Below are 6,000 nucleotides of genomic sequence, written 5' to 3'. Positions count from 1 at the left end.
GCATAAACCCACCAGTAAATTGCAGTGCTTGTCTAGCTAGTGAGTGTCTGATTGTGTGACCACATGTGGTGCTTTCATACAGATTATTTCCACTAACACTCTAATCAAAGTGTCTCCTAACACACTGTTCTCAGTGCCCGCACTGGAAAATGCTCAGCCAAAATTATCCATTAGAGTGCAATTAGCTGTGAGCAGGGCACCGAAACCTGGAATGTTTTTGACGACTAAGAGGTCAATTAGTGTGATTGGGAGGCAAAGGAAGCAGTCAGCCGTAGGATGGTCAGAGGGAGCAATCAACTGAATTGAACAGTCAGCTGATTAGGAAACAGCTCGTGAGAGCAAGATGAATTTTTACACTGGAAGTGATGAATGCGGACCTGTCTGAAGTGCTCAGCTGGACTGAGTGCTCAATCAGCATTTCATTAACCTGAGCTGCCCCTAGGTGATGGCATATACACAGGATTTAAATACATATGTGATAGTCTTCCAAGAGCTGTGCTGTATACAATGGAGTATTGGCAAAATTAGTAAATAATGATGATAACGATCATAACTTAAATGTATAAAACAAAAATGAAATTTTTATGTATTCAAGCGAAATATTTGTGTATCAATCAGATGACTTCTCTACCTTACAACTCATCTCACAAATATAGATTATATGTGTTTCAAATCTAAATATCAAAATCTTTTATCTAATAATAAGCCTTAAAGTAGAACAAGTGTAGGTTTTCAGGTTAATTAGAGTTCACCAGAAATGAACTTTCTGATATCATGCCTGTGCCTTTGTAATTAACATTTAGAAGGCAGGGTTAATTATTATTGTCCCCTTTGTTAGTGTGCAGTACAGAACCAAGAAATCAGAAGCTGTGAGTTAGATTTTGACTGTGCCTTTTGTTAAGGAGGAAATTTGTGGACTCCCCAGCACAGGTGTGGAGGAGGAAGGGAAAGACAGGTGGGCTTCGGGATTTTTCTACTCACCCAGCCCAGCCACTGGTGCCACACTGGTAGCACTGGTAGCAGTGGTAGCACTGAGGTGATGGAGCAGCCAAGAGTATCTTTCCCCAAGTGGATGACTTGGTGTCTTTGCACTTTTTCAGCTGTTTTGTGCAAATGGAGTTGCTCAGAGGGGCTGCCCACCCTTTGGCTAAGCTGCAGAGGTGCTTGGGCTAGATGTCTCCCATAATCTCTGTTTTGGTAATTCAGCTGCAGCCAGAGAGTGGGGACAGCAGATTTCCTACATTCCCCAAAATTCAAATGGAAATGGTTAACTCTTAAATTTCTGGAATAAATGCTGTGAAAAGAAGCACACACAGAAATAACTTGCACTTCCTGAGAATGGTAAGGAGGGTTCTTTCTGGGTACTTCAGTGCTTTGATCTGAGAGTGTGAAAACCAGTGTGATTTTCATTGTGATAACCCTTCCCACGCAATTTTCTCTGACCACTCAAGGCTCAGTGGCAGGAGCTGGGAACCCACATTTCCAGTTCTGCCATCACTTTTTCCAAATGCACAGCAGCCGCACAGCTGGAACAAGGCATGCTCTTTTAAACGAATTCCTACATTTCCTCCCCACAGCACTTTTAAACCCAAACAAAAATGTCTATTGTTCGTCAAGCAGGGCAGTGATTCAGAAGCATATGAACAATAGTCTAGATTTATTTTTAAATGAAGTCATAAATGGCACCGTTCCAACCAGGGTAAAGGCAAGGCTTTCTTTACATTAGCTAGATAAACTGTGCTCAAACTGGAAATCGTGACTCCTGATTTTGTTTCCTGTCCCTGTTTATATGTTAAGGAGTATGTGTTTGGCGTTTGGGTCAAGTCTTTTATTGCAGACTAGTTGTGTTTATAAGCATATCATGGCACTATTGGACTTTATATTGCAAATTTTCCTTTATTAGTTCCCTGACCCTGACCAAAGTTATGTTATTTTTTGTTGGGTTAGTTGTTCTTTTTTCAAAACATTTATATCACAAAGCTCATCATACCAAATTTAGTGCAGTGTAGCAGTCACAAGCTCACTTCTCCCATACACTGGTTTGGCAACAACCGAACCCCATAGATGTCACCAGACCTACTCATTTGTTGTGGAGGTGGCTGAGATCTCCAGGGGCTATACAAACAAGTCTGATTTAAGATTTGTTTCCCAGAAATGTTTAAACCACCATGTACTGTGTGTGCATAATTAATACAGAGTCTCTGAATCTTTGAAACCAGAGTTTATGTTACTGATTGCACGAATCATTTGGGGTGCCAATGTGATAAAACTCTGAATGTGTTTCTTGTGAAAAAGAAGAGTTATGACAGTGGAAAAGTAATGCTGAGCATTGGGGCACCAACCAGCCCTGGTCGAGGTGAGGAGGAGAGCAGTTCACTTGCAGATGTTTCTACAACACAATTTGTCCAATTATACAATGTAACCTTTGGCACAATGATCAAAATATGAATGACGTTTTCATTTTTTTAGATCTGAAGTCCACGTCAGGGTAACTGATGTGACTCAACCACAAGCTTCAAATCCATTCTCCCCTGATTTCCTGTGCGTGCTTTCTTAGGAGGTGCGAGATCTTCCTGCCAAGAAAGAAGCCCAGGAGGAGGCTCAGGGGGGTTACATCTTCCTGGAAAGTGAAATTGAGTCACATAGATATGTGCCTGGAGGACAAAACAGATGAGAGAGTTAACTGAAAAAAATCAACAACTGTTTACCTTATTCCTTATGATTTGCTGTACATCTGTCTTAAAACTATATTGGAATATGCAGATGTCAGGCCCAGATTGAGTTTTAGAGTAGACAAAGAGAGGTCTCTGCCACCACAACTCACAAATGATGAGTCCTTTGCCTCAGGAAAAAGATCATCAGGTTTCTAAAGGTCTCATTTAAAGAAAATGACACGGCACTGCGTTGCCATGTTTTCAAAAAGCCACTGAAAACCGCAAGTGTTAGGCACAGCTTTGTCTCCTGAGTTTCCACCAGTTCTCCTGCTCTGGAGAGCCTTGTTATTACCCCATTGTACCTCACAGAGCAGAGCTGGGTGTTCATATGCTTTTCTCCATGCTTATTTCAGAAGTACCTATGAGCCTATGTGGTAGAACTTGCATCGGATCCCTGCTTTTTCTCAGGTTTCTGGCTTCCCTGAGTCCAGCAATCAATTGATTCCAGAACTGTCTCACTCTTTGCTGTACTGAGTTTCCCCTTTCTCCTGTTAAGTAGGCTCCACTTCGTGGGACCTGTGTTAATACCAGCTCCCTGTGCAGCAAGTAGCTTTGTAAAGTACAGAAAGGCGCAAACCAGTCCTTTCTAGCTTCTTTGTTGTATTCTTCCGAGCCAACCTGCAGTCCTCTGCATGCTGAATTACCAAAAATCCTTTGTTTGGGAAGCACAGGCAGAGACTCACTCGAGGCAGAGCAGCCTATATAGACTTGCTAATGCTCATCTTTCTCTGACATGTTCCTGGCTGAAGTAGGCTCAGGAGAGCGGTAACCTTCTCCTGGCACTGTTGAAGTTGATTCCCAGCCTCCTAACCTGCATCCTCGTCACTTTATTTTCCTCCTTGCATATTTCATAGAATCATAGAATTAGCTAGGTTGGAAAAGACCTATAAGATCATCCAGTCCAACCACCCACCAGCACCAATAACCCCACTAGACCATGTCTCTCAACGCTATATCTAAATGTTTCTTGAACACCTCGAGGGACGGTGAGTCCACCACCTCCCTGGGCAGCCCATTCCAGTGCCTGAACACTCTTTCAGAAAAGTAGAATTTCCTAATGTCCAGCCTAAATCTTCCCTGGTGCAACTTGAGGCCATTCCCCCTCGTCCTGTCACTAGTTACAAGAGAGAAGAGGCTGATTTAACACAAAAGAGAACTTTTTTCTCTTACTAGAGCAAAGCAAGACAGGCCACAAGCAGCTGCTGGAAGGGCTTACCTGGAAAAAGCAGAGGAAAAGCAGTCACTAACACTCAGAAGCTGGACTGAAGCTTCTGAATCACTTGAAGCTTGAAACTGCACGTGCTTGAGATCTCCAAACTGGAGTGGCTTCACTAATTAGCTGTGGTGCAAAGGCCCACACAATAAAAGCTCTTTTTTAAGCTGTAGTCAAAAGGAATGGATAACGTGAAGGAAAATGTTGGGACTGCATATACATCAGTAAAGATAGCCCACCCATTCTCTTTTTGTTAGAAAGTCTAGAGGAGCAAGAAGCAAGTTTTCTCACAAATGGCATGAGGTAACGTTGATTTCAGGCAGCAGTGACCTGCTGAATCTTGCTAGGAACTCATTTGTCACAAATATGTACATGTAGGTATCAATATGGGCACACACATCATTTCATAAAATACATAATGTAGATAACCTAATGTAACATAGCATAACACAACATAAACACAGCATATTATAAAGATATAATTTATACACTGTATAAAGTTTGTTCTTTTCTGTCTGCTAGAGCTATAAAAGAGCTGTTAAATATAAGAGCTCTCTAGATGTTTTCATCAACACAGGCTCATCCTTTCCATTTCTGTCTAGAAACTGCAGAGGTTAGTGTGCAAAACAAATTCAAGTGGTTTTGACTGTGATGCAGCATCCACACTGCTACTGCTACCGTTATCTGCCTCCTCTGAATGCAGGGAGCCTGTGGTCCCCTCCTCTGATCAGTCACAGCACATGGCACAGGCACTGAGCTTTGTGCTCTCAGCAGTGGAGAGGGATGGGCATTTTCATGTCCTCTCGTTCTATCCAGCATGAAGACGACAACAAATTTACTTGTATTTTGGATTTCATAACACATTTCTATACGTGGGGCTTGTGCATGGCATCCATTGCACAAGTGGGGATTTTATTCAGAATCAGACTCAGGGACTGCCAGTCCTGTGTGCTGTCGGCCTCAGCTGTGTTGCCATGGCCAAAAATAGTGTTCTGGGCAGTATTTACAGGCATGAATGCACACACACATTTTCTTCCCTGGAAGTTTTCAACAGATGCTGCTTTGACTTTACCGATTAAAAAAGTCCTACCAAGTATCGATGTCGTACAGACTGTAACATTTTTTTCTGGTATCTTGTTTCTTAGCTGAAGCTTTTGGGGAAACCCTGACAGTGTTGGCTGCTGCGTGTGTGCAGAGGCTGCCTCTGCATTGACAGGCATGTTTTTAATCACATATGTTCCTTAAGAAAGTGCCTCGGTTGACTCACTTGCATCTGATAGTTACATGTCTTCATGTCTTCAGTGGCCGCTTAGGGCTCATGAGCTTGCCATAACCTGTCAGGTGGGTGATGCAAAGGACTGATGGTGGAAAGGAGAAATGATGCTTCAGAGAGCAGGATGCTTGAGCAGCATACAGACATGCAGCTCACACCCTCTTTAGGCTGTTGGAGGAGTCCCCACATCCCGCCCCACCAGCCAGGACTGGAGCAGGCACCGCACCATGCCTCATCTCCTCCCTTCCCGAGCCCTCTTGCTGTTCTGACTGCAGCAGTGACTCTCAGTGTCACAGTGAGGAATTCTGCAAGACCCCCAAATGATCCCCCCACAAAATGAGCCACAGGATTATTTAACTTTAAGAGAAGGACAAAGACTTTCAGCTGAAGGACTTAGTGCAGGGAACTCAGTGGTGGAAGATGTTTGCAAACCATGTGGTCTTGTGGCCCAGCTGTGCTGGCAAATTAATGAGATCCTCTCAAAGCACGGTTTAGTCTTCCTTCTAAAGTAACAGCATACACACACACAGAAAAAAAGAGCAGACAAATCCAAATCCTTCTGTCGGTGCTCCCAGCAGGATGGACATAAGCCAGCTCTGATCCAAAACCTTCATAGCTGTGTAATGGTAAGCAGTATATTAGTTATGACATCGTGCTGTGCTGACTTGGCAATGGGCTTCCAGGTGGGAATGGGCTTAGGTTTATCTGTCCCAGGGATCAGGCAATACATGCTCAGCTCCTGTCTGCTCCTGCCCATGGTGACGTGCAGGAGAGAGATTAGTTATAGATTCCAGCCAGAA

Source organism: Numida meleagris, chromosome 1 (genome assembly GCF_002078875.1).
Source record: "Numida meleagris isolate 19003 breed g44 Domestic line chromosome 1, NumMel1.0, whole genome shotgun sequence".
Lineage (NCBI taxonomy): Eukaryota > Metazoa > Chordata > Aves > Galliformes > Numididae > Numida > Numida meleagris.
Note: the sequence above shows the minus strand (reverse complement) of the source record.